This window comes from Idiotropiscis lumnitzeri, chromosome 17 (genome assembly GCF_059441095.1).
Source record: "Idiotropiscis lumnitzeri isolate Australia: NSW breed Sydney's pygmy pipehorse chromosome 17, RoL_Ilum_1.0, whole genome shotgun sequence".
Lineage (NCBI taxonomy): Eukaryota > Metazoa > Chordata > Actinopteri > Syngnathiformes > Syngnathidae > Idiotropiscis > Idiotropiscis lumnitzeri.
Genome location: NC_142407.1, coordinates 8,747,530 through 8,767,434, shown reverse-complemented (window position 1 = coordinate 8,767,434; position 19,905 = coordinate 8,747,530). Strand labels below are relative to the sequence as shown.

General features: G+C 39.1%; 1 long non-coding RNA gene across 1 annotated transcript in view; it reads right to left on the bottom strand.

Moving 5' to 3' along the window:
• LOC148320069 (uncharacterized) overlaps positions 1 to 18,986 on the bottom strand; it is a 46,306-nt gene extending 27,320 nt beyond the window's left edge. The window contains exons 1-3 of the long non-coding RNA XR_015839647.1: positions 18,903 to 18,986; positions 14,779 to 14,862; positions 13,797 to 13,888 (exon numbers count right to left, since the gene is read on the bottom strand). This is a non-coding gene — a long non-coding RNA (uncharacterized LOC148320069). The remainder of the gene's footprint in view (positions 1 to 13,796; positions 13,889 to 14,778; positions 14,863 to 18,902) is intronic.
• Positions 18,987 to 19,905: the final 919 nt, after the last annotated feature.

The following is a 19,905-nucleotide window of genomic DNA, read 5'->3' as shown; positions in this document are numbered from 1 at the left end:
GAATATGTATAATATAATTATGATTATGTTTTAATAATATAAAGATTGCATACAAATTAATTTCTGGGAAACATTGAATCTAAATATTTAAATGATTTAAAAAAATTATAAAAATGAACTACAACTTGTATTGCAAATATAAAACATTATTTTTTTTAAAATAAATAAAACAATCCATACTATTTAAGCCAACTACATGAAATGTTGACATGGAGCAACCAGGGAAATTAAACACACACGTGCAAGAGAGAGAGACAAGGATGAAGGTTTGGTAAAAGGTGAGACGATCAATGTCAACATATCAATATTGTTCAATCAAGCAGAAGACCGTGAATACGATTTGATCAATACGATTTAGAAAGTAAAACTCATTTTGTAGTTAAATTGACACCAGCTTGTGTCAATTTAAACTCACTTCCAAAACCTGGAAAAGGTGATATTTTCCAGTCACTTCTTTCTAATACACCCTTAAAAGCATGTTTTAAGTCATTATTAAAACTTTTGACATTTTTAAAAAAATGGTTATTGCATTTATTGTTTTAATTCCAATTGATCTAAGTAGCAACAATTAAAGTACGTTGATTTCCAGAATTTCCGATTCTAGCGTTCATCATGATTGTGTGTTGCATGAGAAAAAAAAAAAAATGAAGCGGATTATTACAGGGAAAATCATTCCAAAAGGTCTGAGGATGATCTGTGATGTCCACTGTGCTGCGTGTGACAGGTCGCAACGCAGGGGCCAATTAAGGGGGCAGACTGGAGAACAATGCGGGCAGAAAAAGAGCAAATTCAAAGGCAGAGGAAGGAAAGCAAAGGAAGCAGTGAAGTAAGAAGGCAAAGCTATTGTTTGGCCGCTTTGCAGAGCTGCTTTCACACCGAAGAGCAGGGCAGCCGCTGAAAATCTGCAACGAGCAAGCATATCCACATGCAGTAGAAAAACAAAAGCCAGAGAAAGTGGTGGAAGGAAAGGTTGCGTTTTATGGAACTGAACCAAGCAATGTTGACAACAATAAAAAAATATTCAAAAAAATGGTAGAAAGTCAACGTTTACAGCTCCAGATGGGCTTTTGATAAAAATGTATTTATGATTGAATTTACAGCTGCAAAATAGATTGTCTTAAAATTATTGAATGCATTGTGAATTCATTGAAACTGTCTTTGCATATCATGACGTCTTTAGAAATAAATTAGCATTTTTTTTTTTTTAAATTGAACTTATTGTCGATTACAAATTGTAGCTGCAGGGTTTGTGAGGGTTTTTTTGTTTGTTTGATTGTTTTGTGAGTTTTTATTAAGAAATCAATAACTAAAATCCTTGTGCCTTTTAATAAAAAATAAATAAATAAATAAATAAATAAATAAATAAATAAATAAATAAATAAATAAATAAATAAATAAATAAATAAATAAATAAATAAATAAATAAATAAGATAGAAAGCACACCCTTAAGAAAGGTGTGCTTTCTATCCGCCATATGAAATGGCCCAATAGTCCAAAGTTGAAGATTCAAAACTATAGAACACTAAAGTAGGACCCCGGGTTGCCATGGCAACGGCAATGCCAGAGACAGTTGCAATAGCACGATACTTCCAATACTATTACGTTCATGTAAAATACTGCAAATAAATCAGCGTATGTAACTTACAATGAAAATGATCAAGATTACTAAAGCTAATTCTGATCTTTGAAGGGTTTGTGAGTAGACAATGGACGCAAAAGAACCTCCTGTCATCTCGTACGCTACATTTCTGGACTCAGACTAACCGAGAAATAACAGATCTGCCCTTTTTTTTTTTTTTTTCCCCCCAGTGAAATGCACGTCAACAACATGCCTCGAACTCAGTCATCCTACCCGGAAGCGCAGGAAGTCAAACGAAAAAGTGCAGCTCGGCTCTCTCACTCGCACGCGTCATTACAAGGTAGCGAAGCAAACAAAACACAAGACAAATTGCAAGCGATGAGATGTTCCAGTCACACTCGGAGCAAGCAAACTGTGACGGCAACATATTTGACAGGAACACAGAAAATGCATTCAGACATGACTGTCACAGCGTTTCCAGAGAGGGAGACACTTTCTTTACTCCTACTTTGGCTACCATGACCTGAAACAGTGCAAAAATTAAGAAAAAAAAAAAGCATATTTAATTTATTCACTATGAGCCGAGTAAAAAAAAAAAACTAAATGGATCTTTGACGTCTTTAGCCGTCAATGGCAGTAAATGAGTGAATAGCCACTATGCTAAAATTCCCATGCAACTAAAACTAATAAAATTCCTCGTAGGCAAAGGTCACGCATTCCGAAAGATATGGTGAGATTAATCCCAGAAATAATAAATACATTTTCCCAAATTAAAATTAAACCGACAATACGTGAGAAAAATCATCAATTTTACAAATTGCCAGTCAAGAAAGAGGCTGCGGTTTACGATGACATGAAATGTAATTAGTCGAGAAGGTTCGACCGCATTCCCAACAGACAAGTCGTGGTCTGAAGAAAAAACAAAACAAAACCAAACAAAAAAAAAAAAAAAAAACACCATCACTTGCACTTGATGGTTATCGTTTCAATATCACTTCCTCTCCTCATGATGTGTCCGTCATTGTGTCACATGGTTGGTCCAACCAAAGCAAGCACCTGCCTGACGATTGGCCGATGGCACGGTCGCAACTAACCGTGAGCAAGGACGACTTGCCAGCTATTTAGGAACCAGTGAGGGAACACGTAGTAACATCAAATGCTTTAGCGCCTCGTCAACGTTACGTACCACTATTCCATTTAACTACATCCCCGGAACATCCAATTAATCACAATGTAGATTCAGCGCATTCCCTTTTAGCGAGAACTAAAATAATAGAAGAGCCCCGCACATACTGAATGGCAGTGTCACATCACGGCGGGGATTCGGCCACCAGAGTCAAACATTGCGCTTCGGAAGGTGAATCGCAACAAAGGCCCGGCGCCATAACCATTTGTCAAAGCGCTGTTTAATTAAGTGGAGAGCAACAAATCCTCCCTATTCAGTGGCCGGACACTTGCGATGTCAGAGTGGTGTTTTTGGTGTGTGAAAGACCCCCGTCATAACACTAGAGGAGTGTCCCCTCCCTCCCAAAAACACACACTAATTCAGCGAAAGCCTGTGTGTGTGTTAACAAGCCCACTGTCTGCTTCTTTAAGTGATTGTCTTTTCAATAGGTGCTAATAGCGAGACAAAGCAGCATGCGCGCACACACACTGAGGCCCTCCCGGAACACGTTTCGCTTTTATGGACTCACGCTGGACACCGGCGTTGGGAGGCACAATCGTATTTGAGTCGTGTATGAGCGAAAGTAGTCGAATGTCAATTTGCAAGGATTAAAATTAAGTATGGAATTTAAAATTGTAAAACAACAAAAAAAAATAATAATAATCAAGCTTTCAGATAAGCCCATTTTAAATAATTCTTACTTTTAAAATGCACATATTCGTTGAAGAATAACGGAAATATTTTTTTTTTCTTTTTTAAATAGATATTTCCATAGGTAATTTTTTTATTTTTTTTTTATTTCACAAAATGTTTTTTCGGCTGGCAAAAAGAAAAGCCAACAAAATAAGTTCATGTCCACATGGTCATATAAAAGTCCCAGTAAGTGAGTTTTGAATACGGGAGGGGGGGGGGGGGGGGGTTCACTCTAATAAAGCTGGCGGACAAAACCAGCACATCCACCGAAGCAAATCGTGTTTGATGGATCCCTGCCGCTAGATCCGAACACAGCAGCCCGGACTGGGAGGCCCTTTGTGTCAGAGACACTCAAAGAAGGAAACACGCTCCAATTTTATTAGAAATGGGACTCGGCTATACAATAACAATTTCCACACAACATAAAAGCAAATCATCGTCATCCAACCGTGGATTGTGCACTCGCTCGGTCGCAATCGGAAAAAAAAAAAAAAACTGAGTCATTTATTGTAAATTTTCTAATGATAAGCAATTGTTTTTTTTTTCTGTTTCATGTTTTGATATTTTTTTCTAAATGCGGATAATTTGGGTGTGATTTAGTAGTATTTTGCTGGATTAAATGCAAACATCTCGAACCTATAACATTATTGGATTATTTATTTTTATTTTTTTATTTTATTTTTTTTACTGTCGCCCTGAAAATAATTGAAGCTAAATTCTGGAGGTCAGTTTTCTGATTGCGTTGGTGCATGTTGAATTTTGCAAGGTAAAAATAGGAGCATCTTTTCATTTTTTTTTTTTTTTCCTGCTCTGAGGTTTGAGGCCGTGCAGTTCGCCTTCATAGCCCGTTCAGGATCGGTCCAAACACAGGCAACATTCATGACCGGATCAAGTTGATGTGAGATTTTGCCCCTCCGTTGCCCCCCATTTCCATATGAATACAGGATATGCTAAAGAAAAAAAAAAAAAGCAGCAACTGACAACGTCGTCCATGGCAGCTGCCACAGGGTGAGAAAACACACATTTGCAAGGAACGGCTCGCAACGAGTGACACCGAAACAATCGGAAAGTGACTCGGTCACACAATGTCTGTTTGCATCGTCTCGTTCGGCGACAGTCAAGGTCAATGCTGCTGCCGGCCTTGCGTCTCATTAAAGCGTACAAATTGCATTGTCATATTTCAAATTCTTAAGTGACTCATTTTGTCGTTATTGGGATCAATTCTGAAACGGTTGATTTCATTCCGTTTAGTTCTCTGCGAGACATGGCAAAGAAAAAAAAAAAAGGCAAAAATCCTAATTCCAAATTAGTGATAAGCAACGTGATTCTTACTTGTAACTAAAAACTGCTGACTCACTCATATAATTCAATCAGAGCCATAAATGAGGTATCACAAAGTATTGCTTATTTATTAAAGCGGAAATTTAACAAAGCACTCTTGATTAAAAAAAAAAAAGAAAATGCATGAGAATGAAACTATTGAAATTAAAACGAGTCCAAATGTTATGAGACAAAAGGCAACATTTCAAATTATTTATACTTGCATGGATTTTTCTTTGCAAATTACATATCTATATACCCACACTAATAAATAAATTAATATAAATATATATAAAAAAAAAAAAAAAGGCATCCCTGCCTCAGAGTCTTAAGCATACAGAAAAGACACTGGTTATAGAAACTGCTCAAGAATCTCAGACACAATAAAACAAATGGCCTCTGAAACATAAAATCATATTAGAAGCAATAAAAAGTGGAGGAGTATAAAATATACGCAGATTTGTCCAGCCTTGGAGCCCGTGACTGGGCCCGAAGTCACCGTTTCGTCGGCATGGCCTCCCGCTATACACAGTGACAATGTCATAAGCTTCTATTGTTCCACTCCACCGCTTAACCCGAGACAAACCTTTGTTCCTTCAAATCGGTATGAATGTGGATTTAAAACCAAACGCAACCAGGCAAAAAAAAAAAGGGGGCGTGGTCAAAAAGCCACAGCTAATTCCAGCGACTTGAACGGCGGGAGAGCAAAGCTTGCGGCAGTCACATTACGAGGACGAGTGCGTCCGGAACAGCTGGCAGACACACTAAAACTCCAATTCTTATTCACTGCTTCTTTTCTTTTTCTTTTTCTTTTTTTCCCCCCACTGCAGTGATGCCTGAAATAAAAGTCGACTTGCTGCCTCACTCAGCAGCAGCGGAAGAAAAGGCGACTGAAGAAAGTCAAGTTGGATCAGCGTCAACTGCACACTTTGTTTATTTATTTATTTATTTTTAAATATTAAATGATATATCTAAAAGTAGATCACCATATGCACTTGTTTTAATGACACAACTTGTATATGAATGACAAACAGTGACAGTAAATGGAGTATTGCCATCCACACAGCAAGAAATTCATGGTCAATTACGACCACAATGTATTCCATTCCCGTCCCACGGATAATCGTGTGCAGTCTTGCCAAAAATGTTGGCAAACTTTGTGCCACACGGAATTTGTGTCAGCATGTTGACATTATATTTAACATAACTTGTGCATACAGAAAACACGCAAATTTGATACGTTCAAGTTTGATAAAGATAATGGCAAAAAAAAAAAAAAAATGTTGCTATGAGCCCTATTAACAACAATAATGAATCAATGCAAGTCACACAAAACCAGAAGATGAAATAAAAAAAATGTTGATGAACCAGAACATTTGAATCAACCACCACTGTGGACCACAACTGCATAGAAAAAAAGAAAAAAGTTCAAAAGGCAGATTTTTGTGAGAAAATATTTCTCTCGCCAGTGATTTGACCGATAACCTGATTGTCACAAAATCTTTTAAACCAAAGAAGTAAAAATGTGTGCATAGCCTCTAATACGCTGTTTTTGGAATTAACCAATCACATGTAAATTATTGTTCAATGATTTACAGTGCCTTTGATTAACCCTATTAAAGTTCATCTGCTTAAGTAGGCCTTTGCTGTCATAGTTAAAAGGTATCAGGCAGGAGAAAGGTACAAAAGGATTTCCAATTCATCATTTTAACACCGAACACAGTGAAGATAGTCATCATCAAGTGGAGAAAATATAGTGCGACGGTGACGACACCGAGAAGAAAACTGGTCAGAGTGGCTGCCAAGAGGCAAACAGCGAAACTGAAGGAGCTGCAGGAATTTTTGGCAAGTAATGGCTGTTGACGTGTGACAACAATCTGCCATCAAATAAAAAACATTTCAAAGCTGGCGACATTTTGCAGAAACGCACTTGAAATCACTGAAATGCATGCAAGAAAATATGTTCTGATGAAACCAAGCTTGCACTCATTGGCCATCATTCCAAAAGGTATGCTTGGCGCAGACACCGCATTGATGATCAACCAACTTGCACCATACACACAGAGAAGCAGCATCATGCTGTGGGCTGTTTTTGTTTTTTGTTTGTTAGTTTGTTTTTTATAAATATTGCCACATCACGACGCTGATGGACTGCTATCCAAAATGTTGAGTACTTGAGAGAGTGAGAGTTCAAGCCACGGCTGTATTATTTTGAGGGTGTGCACATTTATGCAACCTGTTTATATTTTTCAAGAATGTTTAATTACCCTCCTTAAGATACTTTTTTCCAATTTAGAACATACGAGTTATTATTTTCTCTCCAACTTCTTTTTCTATGGTTGAGCTTGTAACCTATCCCTGCAGACTCAGGGGCAGGAGGCGGGGCCAACCCTGAACTAACAAATAGAGCAATAAAGTGTACAGTAGACAAAAAAAAAAATGGACTCACAGTCACACATATGAGCAATTTAGAGGAAGCCAGAGCAAACCCACGCAAGCGCAATATTAACTTTGGGGAAGTAATAACTGATATCGGGCATGCCACGTAAAATACTTGCTCCTGCCTTGGCGTACAGCCAGAGGTGTTGGTACGTCCTGAATGCATTTGCTCACATTAGCACAATGAAAAAGTGCATCATTCAGACATCCATTTTCTATACCAGTCAGCTGGAGTCTGTGTCATCGGATTTGAGATATTATCAAAAATAAGACAATTATGCAGCTTACTCATGTTGACAATGTTACTCGTTTAATGTTTTATGGTCTTGTTTCATATTTATAAAAATGTAAAGGCTGAACATGACATGACACACTGTATGTCATACAAGAGAGGCTCAGCGTTCAGCTCGGGAGGGGAGCATAACGTGATCCGACAAAAGGAAAAGACGCAACTTAGAGCAGATATTTCAAAATATGCGACATTTTGAAATGTATTACAAAGGTATGGAAGGCATTCGATTTCAAGATTTTATTTTATTTATTTTTTTTACATCGAGGTGAGACCATGGAGGGATTTGGATGATCATGTTACCAAATCTGGAGGATGTTCATGTGCCCCAGAAAATAGTAGGACCACATTCAGTGGGCAAAAATTGAAAAAGTGAGTCTACATGTCTCCTCTTAAACTTTGAAAACAGCCTCATGTCATTACCATGTCGAATCCGTTTGAAAATGACTCGGGTGGAAGCAAATAAATGCACAAATTCTACCTAATAAGTTTTATATCACAATATAACATTAAGGGTTATGTACTTGGAACATAAAGTCAGCAGTTTGTGGTCTAAAAAAAGGGGGACATGCCCCCCCCCCCCCCAAAAAAAAAAAAACAAAAAAAAAAACTCATCCTGGTTGCAAAGAAGAAGAGAGAGAAAAAAAAAACCCAGCAGTCGAACTTGCGCCCCTCAATATTCATTGCTCCCGTTTAATTTATTTTGGGTGCATAATCCTTTCAGTTTCAACAGCAAATTTAACAGTCCCTGAGGTCTCAGCACCAGACTGGTCAATACAAAACCAGACACCTAATTACTGAGCACAGCGCACTCTCCTTCGACCCCCCCCCTCCCCCCTCCTTTCTTTTCTCGCTCTTCTTCTTCTCGTCGCAGCTGTGGGGTTCATATACACGAGAGCAGCAGTCAGGCAGTATTAGGTTTCCACTTCCCAGGTCCGGCTTAAAAGCCCGTCCCATAATGGCCCTTCAGTCACACAAACACGCATTGGGTTTCTCGCAAGAAAATGGTGGGACAACTGCATGTGAATTTTGAGATGTTAATTTTGGGGGGGGAAAAAAAAAATGAATTGCTTTGTGTCTCTGCATCGCCATACACACTCCTTGCGTTGTGTTGCGGGGGCTTCTTAGATTTTTCTGCTATGACGAAAATATGCTAAATTTCTTCTCAGTGGAGCAACAATGATGTAAAAAAAATAAATAAATAAATAATTGCAATTTTAAAATTGCTAGTGTCTTGAATTTAGACAGCCCGGCATTAGGAAGGAGCAATTAGAAAGTAATTGATGCCTTGTTACCGGGTAATAAATCAGAACAGTTGATAGGCTGTTTAGCTAACAAAATACAGCTGCCCTTCATCACACACAAGATTCTTTTTCCATCGACGACACCGGAAAAGATGACTATCGTCCGCATGTTAAATGAAATGACGGCTAAAGCGCAATAAGGTTAATTATTTGTGTGTGTGGTTATCGCCGACTATATTTGACTTCATTTCGATTGCGATGATCGGGAAACGCTGTTGGCACGATATCGCTTTATTCTAAGATGTACAGAAAAAGAAAAAAAAAACTCATTGTAAGCCAGCACAGAAGCGAAATAATAATGAATAATTATGACAATATTGATAACCAAGTTCCGATTTGGATTTTTTTTCAACGAGGACCCTATAAAGGGTTAAGATCACTTCCCTCAAACAATGGGAAGAGTTTGCCACTCAGTGACCCGGTAGGAACGGCCTTTGTCCCACTGCAAATGTTTGCCGTTGCCCATTGTGTCCGTATTACCCATCGACCCCCTCCTCACCCCACGGCTTGAACGTGGCGACCCGCTGCTGCCCACACAGAGGAAATACATACACATATGCACCCCAATTTACAGATACCGCCGATAACACAAAGAGGCCCCTACGCCCCCTTTACTAACGGATGAGCTGCTGTCAACTTAAACTAATTGCCATTGATCTCTTGACCCGGCGTAGGAAATTGCTTGAAAATATTTTTTAAAAAAAAACAAAAGTGGCTAATAGCCTAAAATGAGCAAAGGAAATCAGATTCAATTGTGCCGTGAAGTTATAATTATGGATTATATTTGATTTGTTTGTCTTTTTAGGGAGGTAAAGTTTGTCATTTTTATTTCCATGCCTGAAATATTGGCTAGATAAAAATTCAAGTGAGATGGGGAAGACGGTTGGATAAGAAAGGAGATCATTTTTTTTAAATGATTCTCAGGGTTCTACTTTTTTTTTTTTTGCAAGAAGTCTGGCAATATGGATAGCGGAAAGAATTCTTTTCGGTGTTTTGGGATGTATGCGGTTTGGTGCACTTTGTGAGACCTGAAGGCCGCCGTGTGTTTTTGAAACCAGGCCCCAGAATTTGGACTTTGCAAGTTCTCCCCAATGCTTTTGTGGGTTAGGGTCTCCAGATATTCTGACATTTATTTCAAAAACATGTTTCTTAGGTTAATTGAGGTTAATTGACAGCCCGTCGTGGTGCCCGGCGACCAGTTCGGGGTGTACCCCGCCTCGCTTTAGCGCCCCAATGTTGCCTTAAATACGCACCATACTTATGAAGTAAAAAAAAAACAAATGGCACTGGAAACATTAAGTGGTGTATGAAAAGATTGTGATATTGAAAATTTTAGAACTGGCTATAAAAAAAAAAAAAAAAAAGAAAAACATTCGATATTGCATGGCTATGTTGGTATTGCAAATGGAATGGCAGGGAATAACCCCGTTCACATCGTTACAATTTGCAGAGCTCTCCAAGAAAACATCCTTCCCCTCCTCAAGTGCATTCTCAAACATTGTATTCTGCACTCACGCATCCACACGGCACCGAGCCACGATAGTTGTCTCGAGGCAATTCCCAGAATATTTGCGTTTCCACTTGCGTGGTGATTTCTGTTTTATCAAATTTGAACGTGTAGTTAGTAAAAATTGTAAAAGGAAATCTTTGAGATAGAGGATGTCCGGTTTAAGGGTCCTTTCTTGTTTGAATGTAATGAAAGTCGTGCACACGTTTTGATTCGTGTGACTAGGGAATTATTTCTCGACAAATACGACAACCCCGATGGGTCTAATTTTTCAGATCTGAAATCTGAAATCAACATGCATCAGTGTAATTGATCTGTGGTGCATATCTGAATTCTGTGGTTTACTTTAGAGCGGATAAGTAATCAAATTACTACCATACACACACACACACACACACACACACACACACACAATATCTTTGAGGATCTGAACATGCATTGGGAAAGCTATCCTCATGAAATGTCACGACTTCAACCTTTTTAAACCTTGTATGGATTTTACACCAAACAATGCGAGCCAAGTGACAAAGGCTTCAAGACACAATTAATCAGCCACAAAATTTGTCAATTCATCATCTATGATCTGTTTATATGACTCTCATCCGTAACTGGTACCCTAACAAAAATGTGGACTGAACAGATCCCTTCACAAGTTTTGAGACTGAAAAAACAAACAGGGCGGTACTAAAATGAGCACACAACTTTTGGTACAAACAGACGTCTCTGTCCTCGCATTTGAGTAGAAACACGAGGATAGTTGAGACTTTGCAGCGGATTGAGTTGCATGATGAAGCTAAATGTATGTTACTGCCTAGAAATAAAAGTCGGGGATATGAAGTTGTCTACTTTGTGGCACAGCCGTCCAATCATTTTTTTTTTTATAGCACTTTACTTCAATAGGGCTATGGGGGGAGGTTGAAATTGGTTTTGTAGTCAATGAAAATATTTATATAGGGAAAAGAATTAATGGAAAAAAAAAATAAAACTGAAACTTTATCTAACATTTTTAAAAATAACATAGAAACTAATTTGGCAAAAAAAAAAGTCCTTCAATTTCATGTCTGTCAATTATGAGCTTCATCATGAGCTTTTGGTGTTCATTATAAAAGAAAGCGATTTTTTTTTTTCTACACTGAAAAAAAAATCTGAAAAAAAGAGACCTTAAACCTACTGTATTTATTTTGGTTTCGCTGGACATCCCTGTAGAAAAGTGGAAAAGCAAATAGTCGTTTGAGTTGTAGTTTACTTATCGTTATTACACAGTAATTAGTTAGCTTGCTGTTTTTTTATCTTTTACTCGACATATGCGCAGTATATTAAAAGACTAAAACTAATACTAAAACTAAAAAAACTAAACTCAAGAAAGAAAAAAAAAATGAAAAATTAAAAAAAAAATGACAAAACCCCCAACCCTCCCCGAACTGAAACCAACTGAATTTAAAAAAAATTTTTAAAAAAAATAAAAAATAAAAACTATTGAAAAAAAATCCAAAACTATTCTAATACTTTTCACCAGGGCAATTGTACTTTGTGTTCTTCAACAGATCCAATTTACTTAAAAAAATGCGTCCAAGGCCAAAACTATTGTTTCTTTCCCGACAATCAACAGTGTCAGAAAAGGAAACTATTTGGTTTTGTCAAGCTGTGAGAACTTAGCAGCGTGTTGATTTGCTGCTTTCATCCTGAATGGCACCTCAGTCATTCACAAGGCAGCAGCGGGATCACAACTAATAAATCACAGCTACTAAGTGAGCTTTTCCTTTCACTGCTTGCAAACAACAACTGGGCTAATTTATAACCACACACAAGAGAAGCTATAATTGGCCGCGGAGGTCACGCAGGTTATCTGACAACAGCTCGCAATACACCCAAAACAACAAGTCGTCACTTTGCATACAGAGATGATCTTAATTCCAAGTTGAAAAGAAGGTGAGGAGCATAATCAAAGACCTTGATCAAAATAAACTCAACCCAAGCATCAACTTTTTGACGAGACCTCATTACCGCAGCTTAGAAGCGTCATTAGATTTTGACCCACTTGCTGGAAATAGAGCGCGACATTCTGCGGCAGACTTCATTTGTCTATATTTTTATAATCAGCAGACGTTGTGAGTAAAATCCAGACCCCCCCCCTTCCCCTGGCCCTCGTCACGTATTACAAACGTGAACAATATGCTGCTCTAATTACAAAGCCAAAATGGCACACCACAAGTAATAACGAACATTATTGCCGAGACTAAATGATATGGATAATTTGTTTTTCAATTCGATTTTTTTTTTCCTGTTTTAGACCTTGAAATGCTTTCTAGGACAGCAACAAAATCTTGAAAAGTCAAACTAAAAGGAAAGAAAATGCGGTGCTTTTAGTTGGAAAGTTTGCAAGATCAACAGTGTGGCTTTTAAGCGACTATTCCAGCCTTACAAAGGACTCCTCTTAAAAAAAAAAGAAAAAAAGTGATTAGTGAACATGCCACTAGTGGTCCTCAGTTTTGCATATTTCTTTCTCGCTTGCAGGAGGGAAATGGGGCCAGGGTGTTTTGCCTTAGGGGTCTCAACTAGGAACGGCTAATTCTGGACAGCTGGTGACAAAATGTGAGCTGACTTTTAAAACGTAGAAATATTATGCACTATTGCGCATGCCGTTTATTTGTGCTCATGTTGATTTTAATGTTAATAAGTGTTTACGTGTCACTTTAATGATCCTGCTCCAAGTTTTAATATTTGCATTTCCTGATTTTAAGAACATATATCGCACCTGCACAATGAGCAGCTCATTAAAACAATTCAACGCAATTCTTTCACTTTCCCTCATGGCCCGTTTGGAAAAGAGGAACAGTTGAATGTGTGCAGCAGGTTTTGCAGATCAGAACTGTGAGAATATCAAACTATTTTACTTTTATTACAGACTAAAAGACCGAGTGATGATATGCAAGGAATCAGAAAATTCCAAAATGTGAAAATATGGTTCAGAAGCAGCTTTCAAATAAACCAAGAGCTATCCAAACAAATGCAATAATTGTACTCTCTTGCGTGAATATTTAAGACAATGAACAACACCGAACAAACAAAAAAGTTCAGAGAAATAAAATCTATTCACAAAAATACTCATAAAATAAAGTCCAGAGGTTGATTAACAAACAACAATTTGATTTCTTCCATCTGAATAGCCGCCAACCGAGACATGATCACAATGCCAAGTTAAAAGTTTCAGCTCCACTGCGCTGCCCCCCACCATTCCCTTCCCCCAGTCGGCCCCAAGTCCACCTCTGCGCTCGCTCTACCTTGACCCTCGGCACAATTCTCAATCCACAGCCTCCCCTCGCCACTTTGATTCAGAAGTTCACACACAAACCGAACGCTCAACTCCAAAGAATAAAAAGGTGCAAATAAAGTCAAAGTACATTTTTCAAGAACACATTTGCCCAATCAACCTTTTTTTAAGTGCTTAACAAACTTTCCAAAGTGCAAAGCGAGAACTAAGAGAAATAGAAACACTTACCAAAGAGATCCCAATATCCTAGAGAATGCACGATTCCCCTTTTGTCCGATACCCCTTCCATTTTTCTTTTCCATACGGCGGCACCCCCACCCCTTGGAGAGGCAGAAAGAAGAGAGTGAGACCGAAGGAGAGAGGTAGAACGAGATGGGGGCGGGGGCGGAGGCGGGGGGGGGGGGGTGTAGACATTCGTTCTGCTGCCGAGAGAGATGGAAGGGACTGTTGCAGCTGTGCACCCCCATCAGTATCTGCTCAAATGCAATCCTCTCGTCCATGTGGGACTGTGGCACCGCGGAAAGAAAAAAAAAAAAAAAAAAAAAGGCAACGGAAACAAAGTGATCCTCTTACACGCAGCCCAGGGAAACTGAGCGAGACAAACAAGGAGAGGACAAGAGAGAGGGAGCGAGCAGGGGAAGGAAAACACGTGAGCTCGCTCGAAGGCCGAGGCGGAACAGCAGGTTCAAGTTTTCAGCCTTTCCTTTACTTTGTCGCGAAGCTACGGCGACTGAGTGGGAGGGAACACGCCGCAGCTTCCAAGGAGGCGAGGAAACAGCGGATAATACCTTCCAGCTTCCTTCAACCCCCACCAATTCCCTCTCGCTTTCTCTCACCCCAAATCCCTCCGTTTTTTCTATCTCTCTTGCTCGGGTAATAAGCTTGGCTTGCAACAACCACCCCCCCCCCACCCCTCCTCCCCCTCCTCCTCCTCCTGGAGCTGGAATGCGAGGCAAGAGTTTCAAGAGGCCCAGTTAGACAACCCTCAAAGTCAATGCACCTTGACCTCCAGGTCAGACGGACAGTGTGTGTGTGTGTGTGTGTGTGTGTGTGTGTGTGTGAACGTGGGAGGAGAAGGGAGTTGTAGTTGCGTCTCTGTGTACTTGAATTTCTAGAGGCGAGCTGCGCCTCACAAGATCACATAACCACAGCCGCACAACCACTTGACGGAAGATACACTATCACGCATTGACGGCGGGAAGGAACCAACCTTGAGTCACAATCGGCGAAACGCTCGATGTTTGGCAGCGGCGCACAATAGCTGCCTTCATCCTGAGAGGGTAATCGTGGTGAGCTGTTTCAGGAAGGGAAATGGACGAAATTAGTTTCGCAACATCACAAACGATACGGTGGACCTTGCTAAGTTTAAAGAAAAAGAAAAACTTTTACAATTGGATCAATTAGAAGAAAAAAAAAAAGGCTTCAATGATTTGCTTCAGTGGAATCAAGTTTCAAGACTTCGGTGTTGAAGCTGTTCAACGTGTAAAAAGCTATTCTCGGCGCTCACTCGAGTGTCCCTGGCTATTGTGATAATCTTGTGCCCTTTAACATTTTCTCTCCGGGACCGACTCGAACCGTTTAGGTCAACAGTCCTGCAAAAGAGGTACGCCTTACATGACAACAATCCAGTAAAGGCATGGATGTGTTTTTTTTTTTTTTTCATTTTTGTTTTTTAAGCGTTAATGAGACAAATCGATATCTTTGTTTATTGTATCGTTCAGGGATGTGTGACTTAAAGGATGGAGAGGGCCACAGTTTTTTATCAGTGCTACTGAGGGGGGAGGGTGTAAAATATTATGTGCAATACTTCACCTCATATATTTCATTTGTCATAATGCAAGTTGAAAGCGAACATGTTTAGAATTTCCCTCCCGTCAAAGAAAAAAAATGCCTGCAAGCAGCCAGTTGCAGATCCCTGATCGACTTTGTTTTTTTAAACCTCTCTGTTCACTTGCACCGGGCCAATTTGAATTTTGGCCACACTATGGCCACTTTTGTCATTTTTTGCTAGGGGGCGATGCAGAGCCTTTCAGTTTGTTCAGATTTTTCAACAATAAACTTGTGCTTTCTCGTCACTAACTGGTACAAGGCATGCGGTTAAAGCCCCAGCACTGCAGCTTTGTTCACTCCGTCTCTGCAGAATAGATGTTTTGGTTACAACAAAAGACTTCTACCCACTACAAATAATGTCTCTGAATTGTTGGATACGGATCGAAAGTTAAAATCACTGGCAGATGTAATCAAAAGACATTTAGCTGTGTTATGTGTGTGTGTGTGTTTGTGCGAGGATACATGCACACATAAAACGATAGACACAGACAGCCTATAGAAATTCGAAAGAGAACAATGTTTTACCACTACGAGAAGTGAGACTCAACCATTATCATCTAATCTAATAAGACTTTTAAGATAGCCCAAAGCTGTCCCATTTGATACTCTGAGGCTCGAAGTGAAAGAGCAGCTCGTTTTAAGAAATGAATATTGAATTCAGATGCTGGCAGCTGTGTGACTGGACGCACCCTTTGGCTTCCTACGCAATGTCAGCTCCAAATGAGTGGGAGGTACAATCCCAAATATTGTTGGCTATTTTCCTGGGAGATTACATTTTTCAACGCACACTTGATGCATAGCAGAGCAGTGAAGGTTTAGGCGGTGTCACGAGATGAACAGCGCAGCTCCGAATTTATCCTTGTAGTTTAGCTGTATCATATAACAATAGAAGTGCATGAAATCATTTTAACTGAGCGAGAAATCGTTGATGGTAAAAATTGTATTTTTAATATTGAGGAAATGAGGGCGTGAGGATTCCACAGGCACATTCACCTACTTCTGGAGTCGAACTAATACATTGTTATTACATTGTTATTTTCTTTTGGAGTCTATAAGCTACTGTTTCACCTTCCATCAATTTCAGCGCAGTATTTTTAATAATTATTAAAGCAGAGCTGCAGTCAAATGTTTCATTTCAATACTTCATCTGTGAATTCGAGTGACTGTTGATGACGGTGAGTCCGATTCACTGAAACTGCACCTATCCCATCCGTTTGTACGAAGCGCAAGCCGGGAAGTTGTGATGTTAACGTAAATTAAAAACTGAAAACAAACGTAGTCTGCAACACATGCGGCATCATCGATCAAACGAGCTTCGCATGTCATGCTCCTAATGTCATGTGAAACTCGGTCCACAACCCGATAACTTCATTTTTACACAATTACACAATGTATTGTTTTCAGTTCTTGTGGTGGATTGAAAATGATTTGGCAGAGAAAAAAAAAAAAACACATCAACATCAACACAAGTGCTGGAAATCCCCCATTTTTTTTGCGGGGGGGCAAGAATTAAAAAAACTAACAAAAAAAACAAACAAAAAAAAGTTACTTCGCGCTATGGAGTGTTAACAAAATAAAAGAGGAGCAAGTGAGACAATTTGGATCCAGACTTTTTTCTTCTTCTTCTTAATGCATTGCCAAGGTATTGGATCGGGGCTCCGAATCAAATAACTTGCTGTCTGTCGTCAAGTGAAAAAAAATAAAAAAAGGAATCAGGTCATCCCGAACCTGTCGTGTACTCACCATAGCGCTGACGTTATACAACGGAGGTGTGATGCAGTGATGCAATTTAACATTTCCCTTCAGTGTGATTTGGGGAAATCAACATCTCACGATGAAAAAGCATTTGTTGTATTTGGATTCATTTTAGATGGCAAGAAAAATAGTCAGGAAATTGTGCTTTTCCACAGTGACATTTTGAGACCAGTCAATTCTTTCACCAATTTAAATACAAACTGGCTTGTTTAGATAAAAAGGTGGCAAGAGGGATTACAACACAGAATGAAAAACAGACGCAAGAATATAACGCATATCATTGTTAAATGAGTAGCCTCGTGACCAGCAGTCAAACAACCACTCTGGTTTTTAATTAACAAAAAAAAAAAAAAAAAAGTCCAGCATTTGCTGAAATGTTGTGAAACGTCCCTCCCTACTGCAAACCATCCCATATTTTAATACCAGTAAAATCTGAACCTGATGACTTTTTAACAACCCTCTTAAACGGTACAGCTTTCAAGGAAATGTCTGTTTAATCGCTACAATCCCGACTGCAGGTTGCCGTGGCGGCCATCACAACCAGCATCAGTCACACAGACAACTTCTTCATCGCCGATGCCAACATTAAGTATTCTGTGGCATGTATTAGTCAAACTGTTGATTAATAGAAAGAAAGGTTCTTTGAGGACAAGCACAGGACTACCTCAGACGGCCTCTTCTTGCCTGATAGCCAGAGGGTTTAAAATAACGTTTCAAATGCCAAGTGTGCTGGCAAAGGAAATACTCGTAATGCTCCTTAGTGAAATCCTCAGTGACCAGGCCCGCAAACAAAAAAACTAATGAAATGAAAGGGACCTCATGTTTCAGTCCAGAGTCCAACGCAAGTAATGTTTGTTTCATACTTTAAATCTAGGGGTTGATTAAACAGCCGGAGTGATTGTGGCAGATGGCAAAGTCCCGTTACTCGTGCTAGCAAATTCCAGGTCCTGTAAACCGATCACTTCAATATTAAATTCAAATTCAGCCCTGTGGCCTGTTTTTCTATTTTGTAGTTTCGGATCTGAACCAAAAATTGACATGAAAAATCAGACCTTGTTTTTTTTTTTTTTTGGTTACATTTTGAAAATACTTTTTCTCATCTGCATTTTTTGATCGCTCGTTAAAAATGAAAAGAACGAATGTCACATATTAAAGAATGGATCCACATTCTCACATCCGCCTCACACTTTTAAAATTTGGAGATTGAATATTAGCTCCAGTCTTCATGTGCACAGTTTTCATGTTCTCCCTATGTCAGCATTGCTTTTCTCCCACATTCCAAAATCATGCATGTGAGGTTCAGTAGACTCTAAATTATATTGTAAGAGCAAATGACGCAGAGAGTATTTTTTTTATCCACAGGAAAATGGAATTGGCTGGCCACTAGTCCAGGGTGTTACTTCTACCCAGTATGTGAAGCGCGGTGAGAATTGGACAAACAGTAGCAATACGTTTCTCATGTAACAGATGAATCACTTACCAAGATCTCGGTTGTTTTATTCATCGTCTTTTTTCTTATTATTTTCAGGTGCCCTGATCGACGCTCGTTTCATTTTGCGGCGTTCTAAACGGAAATTCTAAAAAGCCTGCTCGAAGCGTGCTCTCCAACTCCCCCTTGTGTCACAGTAATAGTTTTTTTTTTTTTGAAAGTTGTGTCGTTGATATTATATATAATGTATTTACAGATTTAAAAATGGTTCATATTTCAAGTCTCTTCTTAAATGAGAGTAGAGGAATGGAAAGACAAACCTGAAAGTGATTTTACTTCGATTGCCACCAGCTGTTTTCCGGTGTCGTGCCAAAGTACTTCTTGTATCCCCTCTCGCGGGAGCGCGCACGCATTGACTGAAGGCGGCGCGATGTTACTACGTTTGTTTTGTATGATTTGGTGTTTTGGATTTGCTGTAATTTAAACTAGGGTTTCCATAAAAGTGGTAGTCTTCGTCGGTGTGGTTTTCAGCGCACCATTCGCTACAATTTAACACGTAAAGTAAGCGTTTGACTCCGCCGAAATTGGGGGTGAAATGACCTGCATTTGCATTCGTTAGACCAAAGAAATTTTACAATCAATGAAGCTAAGTGGGCTATCGTGTTTCCAGCGAGATCAAATTAAGTGGCAAAATACAGATAGGTGGTATCCTGTTAGAGAACACGTAATTGTATTCCAATTGACTGATTTGTTTATTTTTTTTATAACCACTGATAGCCGCGTCAAGAGTAGCAAAAGAATAAAAAAATAAAGTCACTAACTTTTTTCGGGAGTAAATACTTTTGCACGACACCGGATTAACTGCGCGCATGCGCAATCGTGCACTCCTCCGTCAGCGAGCAGTAAAATGTACACAATTTATAAAACAATTCAAACCTGAGCTGTACTTTTGATTGAATCAATTTGGGAGCCGATTGCCAACATAAAAGACGCATAAAATCCTTAATCTTAAAATGATTCTTATATACTCTGGTTCATTTTTCAAGGTGCAAATGTCTATCCAATGATTACCGCTATTTTCATATACAGGTGGTTTGATTTTTAGTTTTTGCACCATCTTACATTTGTAATTTGTGATGTTCGGTTACTTACCGTGGTCCAAAGGATGCTCAGGGAGTTTGTGTGAATGCTCAAACTATGAAAAATTAAGAAGAACATGTCTGCCATATTGTCTCAGGTATCATATTAATGGATTTTCAAGACTGTTTTTTTAAGAAAGGACACAAATATTAGTTCTGTGGTACAGTTGATTGAGTTTTCAGG